This window comes from Hippoglossus stenolepis, chromosome 16 (genome assembly GCF_022539355.2).
Source record: "Hippoglossus stenolepis isolate QCI-W04-F060 chromosome 16, HSTE1.2, whole genome shotgun sequence".
Taxonomy (NCBI): domain Eukaryota; kingdom Metazoa; phylum Chordata; class Actinopteri; order Pleuronectiformes; family Pleuronectidae; genus Hippoglossus; species Hippoglossus stenolepis.
Window position 1 is genome coordinate 18296610 of NC_061498.1, and position 21795 is coordinate 18318404.

General features: G+C 43.1%; 1 long non-coding RNA gene across 1 annotated transcript in view; it reads left to right on the top strand.

The window, feature by feature from the left end:
- Positions 1–1266: 1266 nt before the first annotated feature.
- The window catches only part of LOC124854986, an 87059-nt gene continuing 66530 nt past the window's right edge, over positions 1267–21795 (top strand). The window contains exon 1 of the long non-coding RNA XR_007034918.1: positions 1267–1736. This is a non-coding gene — a long non-coding RNA (uncharacterized LOC124854986). The remainder of the gene's footprint in view (positions 1737–21795) is intronic.

Here is a 21795-nt window from a genome sequence, read left to right on the forward strand (position 1 = left end):
TCGGGGTCCCACAGCTCCACCTGCGCCCATTTGCGCTGCCCGCGCTGAGGTGAATGCCAAGGAGTCTCCGAGCCACTCCATCACGCGACCCCCCCCACCTCAGGGGAACCCCAGCCAATGAATTACAGATTAGATCATTGTTACAGGATCATAACAGTGATCTAATTGCCAATTTCTCTTTTTAATTGAATTTGGTGGAGTGAAGAGGACGGAGATAGGATTCATGGGACTCCAGTGTGGAGCCGATTGGAGTTGGTCCGCTGTTGACCCGGTACGACGGTTAATAAGGGGAAACATACCAGAGCTTGTCATTCGGCTGCAAACCGGGCCTCAGCTGGAGAAACATTAGGCCTAACATCCCTCACAGAACTTCTTGTTCAAACTGAATCTGTTTTTTGGGGGGAAAGTTCAGGGTGTGACGCTCACTGAAATCAGTCAAGCTATATATTGAGAGCATTATAAAGCACAGTTATTCAATGAACTGGGTTGAACCCCATTGCTTGTTGGTAGTCTTCAATTGTCTTTTTTTAAATTTTCGTTTATCTTCAGTTTCTCACTTCACACTCCTCTGCAGGACTTTAACAACGTGCAGCTTCACTATAGAACATTTCCCTGCATGGTTTGTGTTTTCTTCTGCAAATGGCTTTGATCTGAACCTTAACACTGCTGCATCTCTGACCTGGAATCTGCTAATTGCAGTTTGTCTGTGTCTCTCTACACGGCCCCCGCACTCCCCACCCACCACCACATCCCAACCCCTCCATCCAGCCGGACCACAAATGAGTTCCACAGTGTTGTCTGATTATAGCTTGGTTAAATTAGATGAGATAAGTTAGCCCACATCTCCTCCACGAGCCTTGCTTGAGAGCTGACAAGCCCAATACATCTGCCGCGGCTATGGTAATTGAGATGGGGAGGGGAGAGGAGGGGGAGACTGGTGGTGTTGTGGTTGGATGTGGAGTGAGTGATTTGTGTGTGTACATGAGCGTGAGTGTGTGTGTGTATGTGTGTCAGTGTGTAAAGGCGTGTGAATGGGAGGGGGAGCCTCCCTCTGTCTCTTGTTCCTCACTACCTGTCACTGATGAGGAGCCAAGGAGAAGCTTCAGCTTGAAGCTGTCATCGGCCCTCTGAATCTGTCTGCCTCACTCTATCATCCCTCCCTCCTCCTTCCTCAATCTCTCTCTCTCTCTCTCTCATCCTCTTCCTCTCCCTCTCTCTTTCTCTCTCCCTGTGTGTGATGTGGATGCAGAGTGTGTGAGTCGTGAGGCAGCCAGCGAGCGTGTGCGCCGTATAGGAATCCGCGCGGCCGGCTCTTGAGGCGTTTCATATCGGAGAGACACCGGCAGACCCACTGGGGTGCAGGCAGCCCGCCGCCCCGACACCGCCGAGACCGACGCTCCCTCTCCCGGTCTGACAGGCCAATCGCAGGCCACCGCTCGCCCTCCCTCCATCCACAGTTCTCTCTCTCTCTCTTTCTGTGTTTCTCACTCACTCTCCCTCCTCCTCCTCTCCTCCTTTCGCTCTCTCTCTCTCGCTCCGGTTTTCATTCCTTTGCGTTCAATCCGTGCATCCCCTCCTCCTCTTCCTCCTACTCCACCTCCTCCTCCTCTCCTCTCCTCCTCCTCCTCCTCACACCTTTTGGTCAGAAGAGGAAGAGGAAGCCCAGCCCATGGAGAGACGCTGAGAGGATGAAACTCTGACACGCCGACAGACCACAGGAAAACAAGAGCACAACTGTGAGTACAGCAGTCCTTTCACCTCTCACTCAGGCTTAACGCTGTCACACACACACACACACACACACACACACACACCCTACCCACCTCGTGTGTCAAACACAAACGCACATGTGTCCAGCACATTTACTTCAAACACAGAGTGACTTGACTCTACACACACAGATCAGAAACCATGCTCACTCCTCCATCCTGTGCTCAAGTGTCTTTGTCATTTCCATGCAGGTAGAATAGTCAGTGAGAGAAGTGCAGGATTGTGTGTATGTGTTTATGTTTGCGTTGAGCTTTGTCCTGTCACTGTCAGTGCACAGAAAGCAAACAAAAACAATCCAGTAAAAGTGTGTTTTGCACTTTGCAGTTCATTTGTGACATTTCTTCTTCCACTTTAATGGATCTACACAAAATGCTCCTCGCCACAAGTCCACAGTGCTTTTATTTGTGCCTCTTTGTTTGGCTGAGATGAAAAATCACCCCAGCGATATGCAAGGTCAACTGAATAATGTTTCACACACTCCGCCTCATGTTGTGAGCTTCTTTTGTCTGTGCAGGTCCGCGCTTCTTTATTGCCAATATAGGCATGCTGGATCGCCACATGAGGCAAGCGTCCCTGCTCTTATCTCCCATCTTAAACGTATAAGCTGCTATAAGCCAATAGTTGCCTGTGGGGGTGAAAAAAAAAGGGGGCGTACTTTCTTCTCATGAGAATCCCGAGCAATCCCCACCGCTTATTGTTTAGCGCTCAGCCAGGGGAGGTCTGCGCGGCGGGCTGATCTGTGCCGTTTGCGCCACAGTATTTTTTGATTATGTTCCTGGTTCATCCCTGGCCGAGGCGATTTCCTATTTCCTTCTCCCATTTCGAGAGCGGGGAGTATAATATGATAGTGGCTCACATGCGGGGAAGTGCAGACAGTGGATCTGTGCAGAGGACACAGATTGCATTTCCCCTAGAGGATGCTCCCGCTGTATTAAAGGCACTAGAGGGGATGCTCGGCACTTGTCATCAGCGCCGCTAGTAATGCCTGCGAGGGGGAAAGAAGACGTGGTGTTTACGGCCACTCTCTCATTTAAAGAGCTCCCATTGGCCCTAATGCCACAGCTGTATCACACTGGCCCTGTTGCAATCCAGGTTATATTACATTTGTGGGGCCCAGGATATTGTGCGGCGCCACACTTTGCTTTGACAAACTGACGAGCAAATGTGGAAAATGAAAACATATATATGTTAAACACCTCGCAGTACATTAGATTTGTTGTTGGGACTCCTGCAGTGAGAACCAGAGTATTTGCATTTTTATGATGTGATTTAACACGGATCACAGACACCACAGCACCTGCTTATGCTTAAAGCTGAATTCCTATCACTCCTCGTTTTAGCTGTTTGTACTTTCGGGTTTCTTGTCTGCTATTTTCTTTTCTCCACTCTTAATTCATCAGTCGAATCATTTCCTGCTGCTACAGTTGAAACTTTCCTCCTGTTTTCCTTGTTGCAGAATCGAAAAACGAGGGCCTGATTTTTGACTCTTAGAAATGTGAAGTGACACATCAGTGGCTCTCCAGGCACAACGAGCCTCTGGTCGCCAATGTGTCAGCAAAAGTGGATGAAAAGCTCTGGACTCACTTCCTCGCTCCTCTGTCTGGCCAAATTTACTGAACCCTTGTGGTGTAACACTCACAGACACACACACACACACACACACACACAATGTTAAAGCAAGGTAAACAAGACAATTATCCATCCTTTCCTCCACTGTAGTTGCCCCCTTTTTTTTTTCCCATGCAAGGATTATTGGAAAAAGGCTGATGAGGTGCGAGTTAAAAGGCAAACAGATCCAGTGTCCTAAGAAGAAGCTGCAGCTTCCCTGACCGTTCATCACCTATAACCACCATCAAAGCTCTGATTTTAGTTGCACGGGAATATTACAAAAGCTACATCACAAAAAAAAAAAGTAATTTAAACTCTTCCAATTAATTCAACTTTCATTTTGGACTTGCCTGTGGCTTTCACAGAAAAAAATCATGTAATTTAAATGCAGAAAAGCCCGTCTGCTTCTGACTTGGTCACTGACTGTCGCTTTAAATCTATCTTCCTCATGTTGTATATGTCATTATTGAGAAATATATTCGGGGACATTAATGGCCTTTTATGCTAGGAAACATATTTAATTACATATATCTGTCACTGCAAAGCGTTTACCCAGAGGCGCTGTTAATGTAAGTCTGTGATCTTTGCAGTTACTAAAGCACTTGTGAAGGCAAGATAAGTTACTGCCACGCCAATTTTTTTTTACTATCTGGACGTGTATCTGCACTTATCGATTAGATGGTTGGTAACCAGTCCTGATCATCAATACAGATCCTTACAAGGCGAGGGCCAGATAGTCTTTCCTCTCCCTGAAGGCTCAATTACACAGCATGCACAAGGAAATATGGGGGGGAAGGAGATCAGCTTCTGACAAGGTCAAATTATATATGTCAGCCTGGAATCATTTTGTGTTGAGGTATTCAGCCACGTCTGAATGTATAAAGAGAGAGATAGTCGGAGAGTTGATAAATGTTGTATGCTGGAGAGCTTTAAATATTCAGATACTTTGCTGATTAAATTATGTTGACTGGAAGAGATGGCACATTTCCAGCGTCTCCGGGGTGTTTTCATTTATTTTCAGAAAATCTCCACCTGACTTGGGGGTACTGGATGCCAGTAATTGCACATCTTGAATAAATGAGTGACGGAATTTACTAATTTGCCAACTTGTTACCATTTCAACGATGCTGATTACAATTGCAAACCCATCATATGCTTTCCAGTCTCAACACGAATGCAGTGCTACTTGTGTTCCAATGTAGGGAAGTTGATGCTGTAATTGGTGCTTTGTGGGGGCTGCTCTTAGACAATGGAACACACAGCCTATTCAAAACTCATGAATACTCCGGTTCAGTGATGAAGGACATGTGTAGCAAATATTGAAGATATTTTTTTTTTCTTCTTTCTATTGGTGGAAAGCCAAAAAGCTGAATTGATTTGTTGAGTGAGCCTGGGAAGGATATATCCTCTCGTCAAAAACCTTTGCGAGAATGATGGTAATTGCGGGGCAAAGTGCTGCTGACAAAATACTGGAGGATTACCATATGACTCCAATTACAAGGTTTTGTAAGATATACATATCAACAAAGACATTCGCCTTATCTTGCAATATACGTAGCTTCTACCCAGGCAACTTGTTTCATGGGTCAGTTCACAACACATTTCTGTTACCGTTTCCATCCTCGTAGATGGTTTTGATTTCAATTTTGACGTGTATCTCAAACCTCCGTCAACAACCCAGTTCAATGGAAGGAAATGGGACTTAGTTTGTTGTGCTAAAAAGTGTATCTCGTGCGGTTGTGACACCAAATGAATCCGAGAGCGTCGGCCGGCATTTCCTGCACACGCTGGGAGCGGCTGACCAATCACAACCGAGTGGGCCAGCTGACCAATCGGTGCAGACTGGGATTTATCATTGGTAAAGAGACTGGAGCTAAAACCAAGTGGTTCAGACAGCGGCTGAAAAGAGAGAATGCAGCAACGCACAGTATGAGGGAAGTTCCGTGTTTTTTTTACATTAGAGCATGTCAACCTTTTCAAATAATGAAATTATGAATCTGAATAGGAACACAATGTCTCCTTTAAGGTGCGTTTGTATGGGTGGAGATTCTTTTTTGGTGTAGAGCTAAAATGCTCGTCTTGGCGTGTGAAATAAAAACACAGTAGCATGGACACAGCAGTAGACGGACATATAAGCACCTCAAAACTGAAGTTCTTCCCATTATGCACAAACGCACACACACGTACCCAAACACACACACAATAGCAGCCATGCTGTCGCGGCAGGTAATTACATTTATGAACTGAACAATGGTTCTTTAAAGATGTCCTGGTTTTGTCTTCATACCGAAGCAATCCCAATGATAACACAACAATCCCTTCACTATCAGTTAATGTACTGATAATTTAAATAAAATTAATCAATGAATCATTTGGCCATTTTGTTTTGTCTTGCCAACAGATGAAAACCCAATGATATTCAAATATGTGAAATAGAAGCCGAAGAAAATATAATAAATATAAATAATATTCACATTTTAGGAGCCAGAACCATTTGGTTTAAAAAACGATTGAAATATATAATTAAGTAATAACATTTTATTTTCTGTGAGTCAGGTCAATTCGTCAGTGGTCCCGTCTCTTGACCTTTTTTTAATTTTTTTTTTTACAAGAGCTCAGCACATGGACTTCCATTCGCCCCAGTGGTTTTTATGGTTGGTGTCTCAACCCATGGGCAAATAAACCCAAATAATTAACAAAGATATCATCGGGGGTTAATAAAACAATGTGGTTGTGTAAATTACCTTGTTAAAGTTGTCCAGTCCTGTCGCTAAATTGTGAACAGAGTTTATTTATTTAGTCCATTTTAATAGCAGGTTTATGGCAGCCGTCCGAGGGCCTCTGCCAAACAGTCGCCATGTAATCAGTCTGTACCCCCAGCGTTAACCTTCATTACCTCCCTGTGTCATTCTCTGCAGGGTCACACAAAGTATCATCAAATATTTATGATATTAATAACTGCCTTTAGGAAGGAAAAAAAGAACATAAATAATCTGCTCTGCAAAGCACACGATTAAGAAGTCCATTCCATTTAATAAATGGGTGGAGGGGAAATAAAAGGGCAGTCGTGGAGCAGAGGGGGGCGTTACAAAACCAGCGACTTAAGATGGAGATGGTGTGAAGTGGGAGCTGCAGACAGCTTTTCACGTACAGTGTGGTATTTCTTCCACAAATTTGTGCATCATCTGCTGTGCGTGTTGTTCTTCTGAGGTATAATTCGAGCCTGAAAGAAATCGTTTTTGTGTATGGCTTGAGCATCCACGGTCCTCGGGGGGGAAAGAAACCGACGGGGGTGGGGGTACTCCCACGTCGACAGTCTCCGAACACAAATAGACAAACGTGCGGACGCCCACACACATGTGCACACATATGTACACAGAGCTGTTTAGCATGGAAGCCGATTGATGCAGGGCCCAACATTAATTATCTGTTTTTCAGCCGAGGTCTGGTGACAGTGATTAGAGTGAGGGGTTTTTTTGGAGAGTGGTGCACACACGGTCTAATGAGGAAAACTGGCCTCTCTATAGAGCTCTCCAGGCACACTTGATCTGCTCCGTGGCTCTGCAAGTATATGAGTGTGTATGCACGAGTGTGTGGGTGTGACTGTTGCTCCTCCAGGCTCGCTGCTGGGAGAGACACACTCTGAATGTGAGGTTTAGAAGCTGATGTAAGAGTTGAGACGCTCCCAAAGCGTAAAAAAGGTCTTTCGTGTAATTGCTGTTTTAATTATGTCTCATTGTGATGATTAATGTTCGGTTTACTGGTCGAGGCCCTTTTGGCCGCGCTGCTCGCTAAAGCTTCCGCTGCATAGAAATAACGGGACTCTGCGAGTCGACCACATGCAGCACGGACGCGTCTGTATCCCGGGGAGTCTGTGCGGAAAGAAAAGCAAGCTGCTTCCCCTCCTTGTGAGAGAATTATAAATGGTTGTGTCCAAACTTTGGCAGCGCTGAGCCAAAAATACTCTGCACAGTTGTGTGGGATAACAGTGAATCTTGTGTTTGTCTCAAAACAAAGGGATGATTTTTAGGCTGAGAACGAAATCATTCAAATGAGGACGGAGAGATTTAACATCCACATCCAAATGCTCACAAGGTCCAGGATACTTTGACCTGAATTGGCACTGATATGCTGCAGAGGTTTCATATGTAAAACATTGTTTTATCTGAACACGACAGAGTTCAAACTGAAGCAAGCAGCAGGAGCAGCAGATTGCATGGCTTGAAATAGTCGTTTTCTTTCAGCAGGAGCACTGGTCCAGCACACCGACTCTCCAATATCGTCGACTAAATCACATTTGTGAAAATGCCAATGTTGGTGTGCACCTGACTGATAGATTTCTGCCTGCACCAGGTTGGCTTGAGGCAAAGGCCTACACGTCATTTTCCACACCATTTTGTCCCGAAGTCGATTACGTTGCCTCTGCAGCTATGGCTGCCTCTGAATTGAACCACACATTTAGCTCGCGAGCTGCCAATAAAAGTCAGAGAGCCCGGCTTCCATCAGTGTAATGATATTTCAGCCTCAGTATTAGTTCAGCACTGTTCTCCACAGCAGTTTCTGCTCAATTAAAGATGGTCCATATTTAAATACATAGAAAATCTGAACGCCGGCCCGGCCCGTGTGCATTCAGATATGCTGTCGGACGGTTAAATGATGAAGTTTGAAATGGACTTTTTAAGCAGCCGAACGCTCCACACCTTTCGAGTTTGAATAAGGGGAACTGTTCATTTGTAACTGTGAAATTTTCCTTTAACGTTATTGATGTAGATTAACTTTTAAAAAGGTAAGTAAGTGAAATGTGAAATAATTCATCAAGAGTCAGCCATGTAAGAAATGTGATTTTCGCGAGCAGAAAGACCTCGTAGACCATTACCCCAAACAGAGGAAGTAGATTAAGGGCGGGGCTCTCTCACTCCCTCGCTCTCTCTCTTTCTCTCTTTCTCTAGCTCCCTCTCTCCCTCTGTCCCTCCACCCCCCTGAAAGTATGAATAGCACATTTCCAACTAAATTGCCAGGCAGAAGTGGAGGAAATAAATTCCAGCTAGTGTCAGCCCTCTGCGCTTGTGGTTTGGAACTTCCGTTGTCTTCCCTTCCCCGGCCACTTCGGCTTTATTTAGCGAGAGCTGTCATTTCTCATAAATCCCTCGGAGGAGGCGTCCGTCAGAGCTGCCAGCTCCCCTGTGTGGAGCACCTGTAACAGGGGAGCGAAGTGACAGTTGTGCTGGGACGGTCCCATCAAACGCACACACACACACACACACACACACACACACACACACTAGACACTTGCTCTGAAACCTTTGTAAGATTCTGCACAGCAGCTCCATCACTTGCTGAAAAGTTAATGCATCATGGGGAATTCAATAGTCTTTTGGGTTTGTGAGTTAATTTAAATATCGTTAGATGTTTTTACATACTTCCATAAAGGATAAGCAGGCACAGTATGAACATCATCGCCCCTATAAATCAACATTAGACTGTATTTTATTTATTTTGCGCTACAACCAAAGTGCTCTGTATTTATGCCCGTGCCTGTCAGCTATGACACTTTAATAAATGACCACAGTAAAAAAAAAAGTGTACGGTGCATACAAGGTCATGCTTCCTGTCAATTGTCATTTACCACAGACTAATTGTTTTATTATTATACTTATAAATGTCGTTTATAAACGCCCGTGCAGTGGGAAAAGAGGAGTCTTTTTTTTCTCCCTTTTTGTTTTATCTGATTCAGCTGTCAGCACACATGCTCCATCATCTGCGCTCCAGGAAATTAGAAAGGAGAAACGTTTGACAGCACAATTTCACAAAACATCGCCACGCCATCATTTCATTTTCTCTCAACCATTTTTTTTTTTCATTTATTTATTTCATTATTGCCTTTTGAAAAACAAACAGAGCAATAACAATGGTTCCTTTTCAGGTAATTTATCCTCGTCGCCGCGTTACGCTTCACTCTCTCCCCTCCGAAGATTTAACCTCGGCTAATTAGCCGGAGCACAGGTGGGATGTCGCCTAATCAAAAGAGGAGGGTCAGATTATGTAGAAGATGAGTGACATGAATAAAGGGCACTTTGTTTTACCAGCTGGTGTCAGTTTGAGGAGTAGGAGTTCAGTGGAAGCGCTGGTTTGTTGGTGCGGCTCTGCCCTTGGCCATGCCAGCCCGAGTTGCTCTGGTGAGTCTCGACCAAGACGGTAAGAGGTCATCAGTCGCCGCGCAGCCACGACGGTTATACATCACCAATGTCAGTAGCTGACGGCTGCTTATCTCTCAGGTATCGATTGGAGGACTGTGCAGGGAGGACCAAAGCGGTGTGGCCAATCAATGGGGGCATTTCATTCTCCTTGAACGTCTGCTTTTTGATCCTCGCCACTGATTGGTCGGGCTGACTCCGAGGCTGTGGGGATTTTTTTTCTTCTTCTTCTTCTTCTTGTGTTCCTTGTTATGAAAAGGAGTGGGTGGAGAGTGATGAACACTTTGGTGTTGGCAGCCTGCTGAGCTTCTCGCGGATGAGCACGGCATATGTGCGGGAATCCTGTTGTGTTCCCCCTTCACTGCCAAGAACCCACAGATCTCGCTCAGAGGTTTGATTCAAATTTGCACTCTTATTTTGGTGCGCATAATTCCATCACGGAGATACGCAGACCAAAAAGCTTTTCCACTCACAAAGTTTCCCTGGATTACCTCCAGTGTCTCGGCAGCCAAAGAACATGTGTAATCTGTGTAAGAACTGTGAGAGATCTCTGTATTCCACTTGGATTTGGGTGATACAGAATTATTGGGCTTTGCATTGTACAGCCAGTGTATTGAAGCAAACTGTACACTTTATTTGTCTGGCTGATTTTCAATGCTAAAAGAGACTTATTCCAGGACAGTGGTTCCCTGCATAACCAATGTTTTAGTATTTAAAGCAACATTTCAAAACAACCTTTATTTTTGCCTGTCCATGCTACAATGCAGCCTCTGAGTTTTCAAACTAAAACGCGGCCAGCGGCGTTTCCCGAAGTTCATTGTTTTAGGCAGTAAAAATCACCTGTAAAGTAGATTGTCCTTTGGTTGCTTGGTTAGAGAATATGCTACGAATTTCATTTTGTTGTGACTAATGGCGCAATGCTTGAAATTCGTTATTCATGTTGTGTTCGTTGCAATGGTCTAGTTTAAACTTACATGACTCAATCAGAAAAAAGAACGTGGGTCACTGCAACATGGATATCTCTGCAGCGGCGTTTCAGAATGTCTTTTCCTCTCTTTACGGGCCTGGAAATTCTTTGAGTAGAGCGAATGCCAGGCGTCAACAAAAAGCAAAAGTTTCTTTTCAGCTCAAAGTGTATTTTTACTTCTCGCTGTATAAGTGTACCCGATGCAATATTTCCCTAGACTGAGATGAGTAAGTGAAGCCATTTGCAGACATAACTTCTGGAACACTGGAGTTTGCCTTTCACTGATGAACAACACAGCAGGAGATTTTCCAGTCAGACACGTTAATACCACAAAATATCTGGAGCATTAAGGTGAGGAGCATCACATGGGCTCATTCGGACATTATCCACAGTTTGAACTAGGGGTCTGATAGGATGATCTCTGGAGATTGTCCAGAGCATCTGACTCGAACAGTTGCATCCTCACATTCACTCCCTCTAGATAATTTGAAGGAGATTATCCAGAGTTCCGTACGTGTCTCACAGCAGTTTAAATCAGTCAAATCATGGTGTTGGACACAAACATAGCACAGAGAGACGAAAGTGTGTCTTAGTGTAGAAAATGTCAGTTTGGGTCAGACCTTGAACACTTAGTCAACACAAAGGACTGGAAGCTCAGTGTTTGTCGAGTGAAGATGTGCAGCAGGTGAAATGTCTCTGGAGGTTTTTAAAGCAGACTTCAGTTCTCGAACTCAGCGGATGAAAGAGTTTAGTGTGAGCTTGGTCTGACTCTTGGTGGTTTTGAGGTTACCTTGAGCAGCTTTTATAATGTTCAGCATCCTCACAGTGAACACGACTTACAGTCTTAAAATGTGTTAATTAATCCTCTGACATTTGCGAGACAATAAATCTCGGGTGGAGAACTCCATCTTATTTACAGTCCTCTGTTTATACAAAACACTCAGCAGCCAAGGCTCTATCAAGTGTGAGCGAGTGCAGCCGTGTTCTCCTGAGCGACTGCTTCTGCTCCGTGCTCAGTAACCAAAGTCTTCAAAGTTTGTGTTGAAGCTGGATGTGTCGGTTTGTTGAGGAACTAATAAGTCACTGGTTAATAATAAAGGAATCCATCAGCTCCCTGCATTTTAAAACGAAAAAAATCTAAATTTCCTTGACGACGGATTCGGAAATAATGATTATTCTCTGTACGAAACTGGCAGTTTATCCAATTTGATATGCCATCTTTTGGTTTTTGTATTCACAAAGTACTCCGTGTCAAAGTGTATAGATGGCTCATACTGAATTCATAAGGCAGTCATGCAGGAAGACGTTGCACCTTTCTGTGATTCACTCTCAGATGGAAAATGAACAAAGATGGTTATGCCACTCTATTTGTGGTTCTGCTGGATCCTGAGAGATCACTGTTTGCATAATATCTTTCTTATAGGTCTCCTTAACCTTTGCGGAAGGCTTATTGACACTCACTAACCTTGCAGGGAGCTGCTGGAGGACAGGAGATGATGATGAGCGTGCTCAGTGTATGGAAAAAGGCCCGTGTGGAGGGTTTTTTTTCCCCGCCCCCACCCTGCCCTTGCCGTGCGACACCTCTACCAACTCTTTGCATGACCTTCGCCTTCTGATCTCTGTTACCATGGTGAATCTCACAACACTGTGAATTCAAGCACAATAGACGGATGATACAATAGCACAGTGTATCTTTGATGTACTACCAGCAGGCACTGCAAAAGTACAAATGGTGGTTAAGATGGAGGGTTAAAAAAAGAAAGGGAGAATGAAAATGTGAGGCGATCCCTGCAAATTGTCAATTTTGTGCAAATTATAGTTTCACTGGCCCCATTTTCATGCTTCCTCATGACATACAAAACCATCTGTGGTCGTCCATACCTGCACAACTTTTTTTAGTATTGTCCTCCTCTGACCTGTGGAGGCACCATGAATGTTGACTGTGGTCGCGACGATGGTGCTGTACAAATACAATACAACTATTATCGTCCTTAAATACGAGACTAAGCCACAAAAGGCTGCTTTCAGACATGCACGTGCAGTAAATCCAGGCATTTTCCTGAATTTCTCTGGAGGGGCTGTACGTGAGAATGCAAATATCAGAGTAAGTTGCTGGAGACATTTAATGTAACATTCCGTGCCAACACCCGAGTAAAATGTTTGAAAGATGTCCAAGCGAGCCCATGTGAGGATACACCAGGACAAATTCACAAGATGTTTGGAGCGTGTTGATGATGCATCTAATATGCGATGGACGTGAAACTGCAAGAATGCAACTGTCTCAGGATGACAGAGGACCGATACACGTAGAGGACACTGAAACTTATGTCAACAAAGACCGGTGTCGAAACATCATGTGCATGCTCTAATCAGACGCCATCCCTCGCCTGAACGCTCCGGACATTTCCCCCGTATTTGACAACACATCTAACCCGAACAATCTCCTGCTTTCTTCATATATATATATATGTAACTTTATTGAGATGTCAGATGAGACATTTCTAGGCTGAATTATTTTTGTAATATATAATATATCATTATATTGTAACTATTATATATAATTTATTATGTATAATAGTTTTTTATTACAACAGATCTGTTTACAGACAAGGTTCTTGGCACAACTCACATGCAAACAGCCACAACAAACAAGCTTGAGGTGCAATAGCTGCATTTCAGTATCATACCATGTGGTTTAGTGCAGATAACAAGCCTAGGTCACTATAAGTCATGTCAGGTTTGTGTTATCTTCTTGAGAGTGGAGACTGTCTCAAGGCACATCTTATCCCAGCGCCCGGGACAGGAAGGCACCTCCCAACACAAGACATAAAACATCCTAATCTAAAACAGTTCTGCTGAGGCCTCACACTCACGTCAGCCACCTGTGAGGAAAAAAAACCTCTGGTCAGGCATCATATACAGAATGTGTAATATTGAAGACACGAATTCTCGATTTGACACCGTGACAATACAGCAAAAAATGATACATGGCAAAAAAAACTGCTTAGGATCCAAGATCAAGCTCATATCTGCTGGAAGAAGGATTTAAATGGTTTGCATAAATTGCACAACTGTGCAGAAAATACCTGAATCCACATATTGATTGTACCTGAACAATTCCTATTGTTGCTCACAACATTTAGTTAAAAGTACATACCGTCAAAGACAAGGTTGCTCAGGTAACTTTTCTATTTCTCAAAATCTGTATATCTAGTATTATATATACTGTATTTATAAAAATCGTAGCGATGCTTAGCCCTCAGTGTTTTGTTTGTTCTTAAAGCTTGAGCATTTTAGTTTTCTTCAGGTAACAACAAAAACTTCTGGGGAATGTGGGGCCAATATTCAAGGACAGCAACATTTTGAAACTGTTTTACTTGTTTTTTTACAGTGCACAAACAGCTTTTATATTTTGCAATAAAAGAAACGTATTAAATCTCTATTTTGTTTTACTATGAAAGACCTTGGTAAATAATTTAGAAATCATATTCATTATGTCTCCTACAATGTACCTTCCACACATCTGAACAGGATTTGAGGATTTAAGGTGCACTTTCACTGTCAGTAAAATGTGTATTTCTTTTATTGTTAAATCCAGTTATGAATTTGCACAAACCAGAAAAACACAGAACAAATGAGAGAAATGTTTTACAGAATAGTTCTAAAATTAAATTTTTAACCGAAAATTTCATCTGTTTGGAATCTTAATTTTAATATTCACATTTCAAATTCAGCCCTTCACATTACAAACAATGACTTTTTCTGCATTTCAGGGCTTCGAAAATTAAATATTTTAATTGAAAAATACCACTTACAATATTTAGAATATTTAGAAAAAAAGAGTGGGTAACTGTATTACATTTTCTGAGTACATTTCTCTCAGGGTCTATATTTTTGGTCGAACAGTCTTCAATCTGGTTTGTTAATAACTCATCACACAGATTTAACTGTATTTGTAACACTGTTGCCGTCAGAAACACAGTCATTTTGTACATGTTTGATTCTGAATACGGAGAGTGGGGTCTTGGTGTTGGTGTTGGAGGAGACTGGGGAGGGGTCAAAACAAGACAAAGCTGTCGAAACACACAGAGCCATCCTTCACGTCTGACTGTAGTGGTTAAAGGGCAGCCAGGCTCTTAAGGAAACCATTAGCATTTAGATTTGAGACTCTCCCCCCACCCCCACCTCGACAGAGCAGCAGGGAGTGGCTGCGTCACACCTCAGACTTTTATGCCTTGAGTGGGCCCAAGTGGCAGCTCCGTAGGCCTGATCAATCTCTCAATATGCCTAAATTGCTTTGGATGACCTCTTCTTTAAGAGACAGGATTGGCCATACTGATGGTTTGCCAATCAATAGCAGTTGCTATCATGGCTCATCAACAATGAAGTGTTTTTAATGGAGGTCAGGGCATGGAAGATCTAATTCATTTTAATTTATAAATTGTTGCATGACAAAATTCTAATCAGGACGCTTTGCGATCAGATATTCAGACTTCTGAGTCGCTCACTCTGCCTCTCGCGCTTGCTCCTCCTCCCGAGCCTCATTTGCATTCATGTGTGTCTGTCTGTGAAACCGCACAGGACTAGCAAGCATGAATGTATACATGACATATATTAAATATCAGTCAGCATTGAGTATCACTCAGTTTTTAACACGGAGTGTGTCTGTTTTTAAGGTATATCCGACACAAGTTTTACTCAGCAACACACCCATGTGTGTGTTGCGCCTCATTAAGTAAAGATTGAATAGATGACAAATATGACATGTGCAATTTATTATCTTAATTAATTCACTGTCTTCTGTCAGAGACAGGCAGGGCGGCACTGTCATCTAGAAACCATTTTTCGATGGTGATGTTGTTGTAGGAAGCTGCTGCTGTGTCGTTTGCCCAGATTAGTGTAAGAGGTGAGCCTTTTCCATCTCCCCTTCCATTTCGGCTAAATTTGTCTCAGCCACAGTAATATGCACCATGGGATCTCTCCCCCCCCCCCCTCTGCCCGTGAGCGGAAATGCAATTGGAATGGGATGCCGTCGTCCGTTGTGATTGTGTGCAGACGAACCTGTCTGCCCTTGCACCGAGTGCATGAGTGAGGCCACGCAGTGGCGATCGTCTGTGAAGGCTTTCAGTGCCGGAGAGAGGAGGGCAGGTGTCGGTGCCGGCCAGCGTCTTCACACAAGGTGGCACGCTTTCTGAGCTGTGACGAATGCAATCGGTACAAAAGATCGCCACGCCATTTCAGATGGATTAGGCTTCCCTTCAGCGTGGAGGAAAATTGCCAAAAAACACCCTGTCACCGTCCCTGTAGACAAAGACCAGGTCACAGTCGTTACAGAAATATTGAAGCAAAGGGTACTGCCACTGTTTTGTGGCATCAAAGGCCCTTGACCAATTCGACATGGGAAGCATGCACATTCCTTTAGGAGGGACCGGGCTGAAACATTCCTTTCAGGGTCTGTTGTGCCTCCCCCCGTTGGTTGTAACACAGAAATCTATGAGTGAATTATGGAGAATAATTATTGACGAGAGGCAAGGGCACAGTACAGAAAAGAGAAGCTTCAGAAGCGAGCAGCACCAACCCCCGTCTTCACTCTCGAGTGTCCCCATTGATTTATCAGGACTCTATTTTTAGTTGCACATGGAACAGTAATGAATTCATGGGAATTAACAATGATTCATGCGAAGCTAATATCAGATATTTCCGAGGCTCGATTAATGCTGGAGGAATTCAGTGCGTCAACTCCCCAATTATTCATAATATTTCTTCCACTGCACAAACACAGGCATTGCTACCTTATCAGAGAGGCTCGCTGAAGGAGCAGGTGTCTGTGCTTTCTTTTACCGCAAGAACATCTAACGGGCTGCAATTAATGGCATTAACCTTTCTCCATTCATGGTGTGGCTGATAATGGATTATCAAAACAGCAACTCTTACCCCCGCTGGGATCGAGCCATTCTCATCATTACAAATTTATTTAGCTAAAGTTCTCAACAACAGGGATTTCTGCCGCTTACCTAACACAGTGGAGGTGAGTTGAATTGTGCATGTGGTGTTCCTATTACACAGTTTATTTACATACCACCTAATATGTCCCTCGCGCACTTTGCGCAGCAACTTATGGATATAGACGTTTGCCTTTGTATTCCAGATAGGTCTGCATTTTCAGACCTGGAAGGTGGGATTAAGAGGCCAGAGCCAGAGAAAATGGTAATGGGAAAATTGCCACGGTAATGGCAAAAAGCACATGTGAGATTGACATAGCTGTAGAGCTGATAAGTTGACTTATCTGACTTACATTTGCATATTTATTTAAAAAAAATATTAACTGTTCCTTGAAACCGCTGTTGGAGGATACTTGTTTACTGAAAACTACGTCGACGCGGCAGATGCGTCACCGGCTGCTGAATGGTTAGGACAAAAAAAGCAACCCCCCCAACGTGAACATGAACAGGCTGAATAATGAAGTGGAACAAAATGACGATTCGGCCTGATTGCCGGGTTAGGTTTATACAACATCATCTGCTGGTCGGTGATTGAATTTAGATTCAATTAGTTGGTTTGCTTTCCAGGATTAACGAGCAGTTTGTCTGTGCTTCCACACGCTTGATGGCTTGTTTGACGTAGTGGTTGATCCTAAAACATTTTACTGGTCGGATCGTTTGTATCGTCCAATTGAGTCAGAGATACACTGACCCCGCGCACTATTTCACATCCGCAGGCCCCTCAGAGGCTGCGAGAGGTGAGACCCTGCAGTCTTTGGAACAGTTTATTTGGATTGTGGGCCTTTCTTTCTCCTCCAACCATCAAATTATGACATTTTCGAAAATTCAACAACATCTCCGACGAGAAACAATGCCCCAGTTGCTCAAACTAATCCACAGACTTTACTGTGACCAGTTTCCATTGTTGCTACTTTCTAGAGAAGAAATAATCCACACTCGAGTATCAAGCATGGAAGCGCTTTTATTTGAATCAGTGTCTTGAATACAGTCAGCGGAAGAAGTAATTTCAGTGTTATTACCCTAATGCGTGCATTTAAGAGTCAACAGCAGAATTCAGATTGTTGCAGAGAGGGGTAGAGAGTGTTCATAGACCATATGCAAGATGTGATAGTGTGTGTTGGGGTGTGTAATGTAAAAATTTGTTTGAATATTTGTGTTCAGGCTCGGCTTGGCTTGGCATTCTGCTTTACTGTCTCTAATGCTGTTTGTTGGGTGCACGGTGGGTGACGGAGGCAGCCATGACGGTGACTTCTGCCTTTCTTATCGCAGCACAGGTATCGCTCCGTCTCGCGGAGCCTCCTGCTGCTGTCGTCCACCAGGTGGGAGTCCTCGCTCCGCAGCGGCAACCCGACCTCTCACTTCCAGAAAGAATCTCGCTTTGTTGTCAACAGGATCAGCGAAGCATAAAAAAGCTCTTTTAGGATAGTTTTGACTTTTTTTAGTCGTCCAAGTGAGACTTTTGTTGTAACTACTCCACGGTATCTGGCAGAGGTCTCCCGTTGAGCCAATATGTTTCCTCTCTGTTGGTACATATTCTGAATAAAACACTTCACTTGGTGTCCTGTACCATAAAATACTCTGCTGCTGGACTTCACTGTTTTGTTATGTTTCCATTTATCATATTAGGATAGTACATTATACCCAAGTAGTGTTTTTTGTATCTACTATATTTACACCTAAATAAGAACAATATTGGAATAATTGCAAAGCCTGAAATCTACGAATGCCTTTTAAGGATGTTTTTACGACAACAAAGCCAGTTCAACATCCCCAAATTCTTGTGTAGTTCTCAGAATTTTAGCTGTTTGTTATTACTAGGGTTGGATGTTGTACGGGCTTTTTCAGATATCTGTGCTAACTCGCTACTTCTAAAAAGGTTCTGGTTACTAAACAGCGCCGAAACCAATCGCTTTTTCTTTAAAAAAACAAAAAAGCACATTGCTTTTTTTATTGTTTAGGCAAATTGGAAGTTGAAATTTGACACATTAACAGTTTAAACCTAAAATAAGTGCAAACCTCTTAACAAATATCACATTATAGATACATATTTGGAGTTGCCTTAGGATTTCACACAGTTTCACTGATTAATACAGCAGAATACTCTCAGCTCCAAACTCATAATCAATTGCCTCCTCACCTCGGGGTCCAGGGAGGCCCAGTTTGCCCACACTGCCGTAGGATGTTCTGTGTCATGGGGTAACTGCTCTCAAATGCATCCCGTGTGTCGCCAGGTGCTTTATTAAGTTTGTTGTGTTCCTCCATTCACACAGAATGGGTTTTCACACATTTGCTGCTCCGGTGTCATAGCCTGTAAGCATTTATTTCAGTACAGAGCTCAGGCACTGAAATGAAGCACCAGAAGCTGCGTTGTGATTCGTAGGAAGGTACTGGCTGTGTAAGAACTGGTGCCTGATTGGTAGCGAATTTCGGTACCCAATCCAAGTGATCATCGGTTACACCTTCCCCCTCACTGCGTCTGGGTTACTATCTACTTCCACGTCCTCCCTTCCTTCACATACACTATATATTCACAGAATGGAGTTATGTCACATCTTGACTTGCACTTAAACCTGTCTTCATCCTTATTCCTTCTTTCCATTAATTATATTCACCTTTGCGTCAACCTGAATTTTTAATTCTTCAGTCTAAAGACAATAATTGGGTCATTTACAAATAACTATCATTCTAGTAGTAATTTATTTATTTGTACATGTACCAGGATGTAAGAAATAATATAATATAATCTAAATAATGTTGAAACATTAGATGTAACAGACATGTAAACAAACCTTAATTGGACAAGCTTAACCCGTATTTTAAGCTCAACATTTGTAGTGATCTGCAGGAGGCACATGCTACACTGTACATATTGGTGTTTTCCTGTCAACACCTAGTGCACTGAAGAGAAAATGTCCAGATGCTGCAGAAGAATTCAGCAGAGCTATGACTGTATGTACAGTATGGAAGCCGCCTGTGGGTAGAACGAGACGGACTGTACTAGACCCAGTGTTGAGGATATGAGGTGTCGTGGTTATGTAACATCTAGTAGCTTTGAACATACATCGGATTCAACAGTGGTGCTTGTGTTTATCGTGATGCTTTAAGTCACTTTATCTGAAGTTTTGTGAGCACATCAGGAGGCGATGAGCTTGACTGTGAAACCTCTGAGCTGATTTACCTCTGGCTGATTCTTGTTGTTATCAGGAGCTCGACCCAGATGCAATTTAGCCGTTAACTGCAAGTGTCCGAAGGCGTAATTGACGGTGCCCTTGCCAAATTAATTCACTTCCTCTTTTCAAACCTTTTCCATAGCCATGACTCTTTCACACCTGTTTTGTGAAGCAACTCTCACTGCTGCGCGCATGTTGAATGCATTGCATTGTGAGAGTAACCACTTCAGCTCCAAACAATATGACATGGCCCTGGCTTCCTGCATTGCCTTGAGAAAGTATTAAAAAAAACTAAACAAAAAAACCCCCAAATGGATATAAGCTCACAAAGCTGCTTTTTTTGGCAGATGTCACCACATAATGAATGACAGCTTTATCTTTGAGACTTTATTTGCAAGAAGTCTGAAGTTATGTGAAGAATATTTTTCAATAGATTCATTATATTTTTTGTATTTATTTAAACTGTGAACCAGCTTTCCTCCAAATTATCTTTATGAGCTGCTGTTCTGTTATAAGTGGAAGAAAAATCCACATTTTTTCTATTTTTATTTCTCGTAACTTTAATTACGTAAAAAAATATCTACATGATTCGAAGGATTCATGGAGGAATGCCACGTAAATCAGATTAAAGGTCCACAGAGGTTTTATTTTTCAACATGCTTCAAAAACCAAATTAGTTTGAGCTACTGGTTTAGAGATAACGTTTTGATAATTGTGGTAAATCATAAGTGTGTTGGCTCCATGCTCTATATTCATGCTCTGCTTAAGTTGACAAGCTCTAAGAAAGAAAGTCCTTCACTGTTTGACTTTGGCTGGTGAAAGTGGTTCGGAATGAAATGAATCAAAGGTTGTAAGGATTACAAATTACAAGAAATTACAAGAAATTCAACAGAACGGTTTAGGTGATCTATAATCGAAGTTTGTGTGCGGTGTTGCAGAGATATCTACTGAAGTTAGCGTGATAGTCAGCTAGCGCAGGCCTTGCTTCATTTAATACCTCTGTTTACCTCTAGAGGCAATCGTGAGTCGTTCTAGCGACATAGCCTGTATATGAAAATGGACGTTAACTCCAGCTCCTTAAAGTGAAGTGCCTGAAACCTGTATGCTCTCGAATGACCAGCGGAGGGCTACTCCACCTGTTTTAGTCAGTTTGTATAGCAGTCTATGAGACAATGACTGTACCTCTCACTTGATATAATGTCAGTAAACATTACCCTAAGGAGTTTATGGTCTCTATCACTAGTTTCAAGGCTTCTAAAAAACAGCATGATGTTGATTTTGTAAATTATGCTCCCATTTAGAGTCAAATAGCATCAACATATGCATTGAGGCTGGGATACCATGTGATTGAAAGCTAGCAGGATCCAATAGGCATAGGTCGTAGATGGAGGTGGTCATTGGTGGCATTGTAGTTAAGCTCTCAGTCAGTTTCCAACCCCTGGTGCTGGACAAGATGCCAAACTTTCATGCAGCATTCATTCACCCTCTGCTCAGTCATTGATTGATATTACAGCTCCAGCAGTTCTCAAGTTCCTCAACCTCCGTGGCTCGTTCTCTCAGTTGCCACGGCTACATCGCCCGTGTCCCTTCTTGACTGGGCAGACTAGGTGCGAATCAATAACTAACTAGTCAGACAAACTTTGCTGTAATAGGCCGATGTGCAACATGGTATCAGGTGAACCCCCAATGAGAGGGCATTGGGGTTTGTACCTGTATGCCCTATGGCAAGTCCGACTATGGCACACGGGAGGAGGAGGGGAAGGAGGAATCAAAGAGTGAATTTCCTTTTTTCTTACGATAGGGGTGGACACTCCAACTTTCTGGCAATATACTGCCACCTAATGGTTTGAGTTTGAATTTGACAGTTGGCCTTACACATTGCAACTTTAATACCTCCATAATATGTAATTAAAACAACAAGGGCTCTATTATTTGAGGCACTGAAAAAGAATATATCATCCAACCCTAAGACTTCCAAAAGTATTTCAACACCTGAGAGCACATTAAAATGTCTCTGCCAGTCTCTGGCCATGTAATGTGATATGAAAGATGGGTGGAAAGCAGAGGGGAGTGGAGGCCATCCT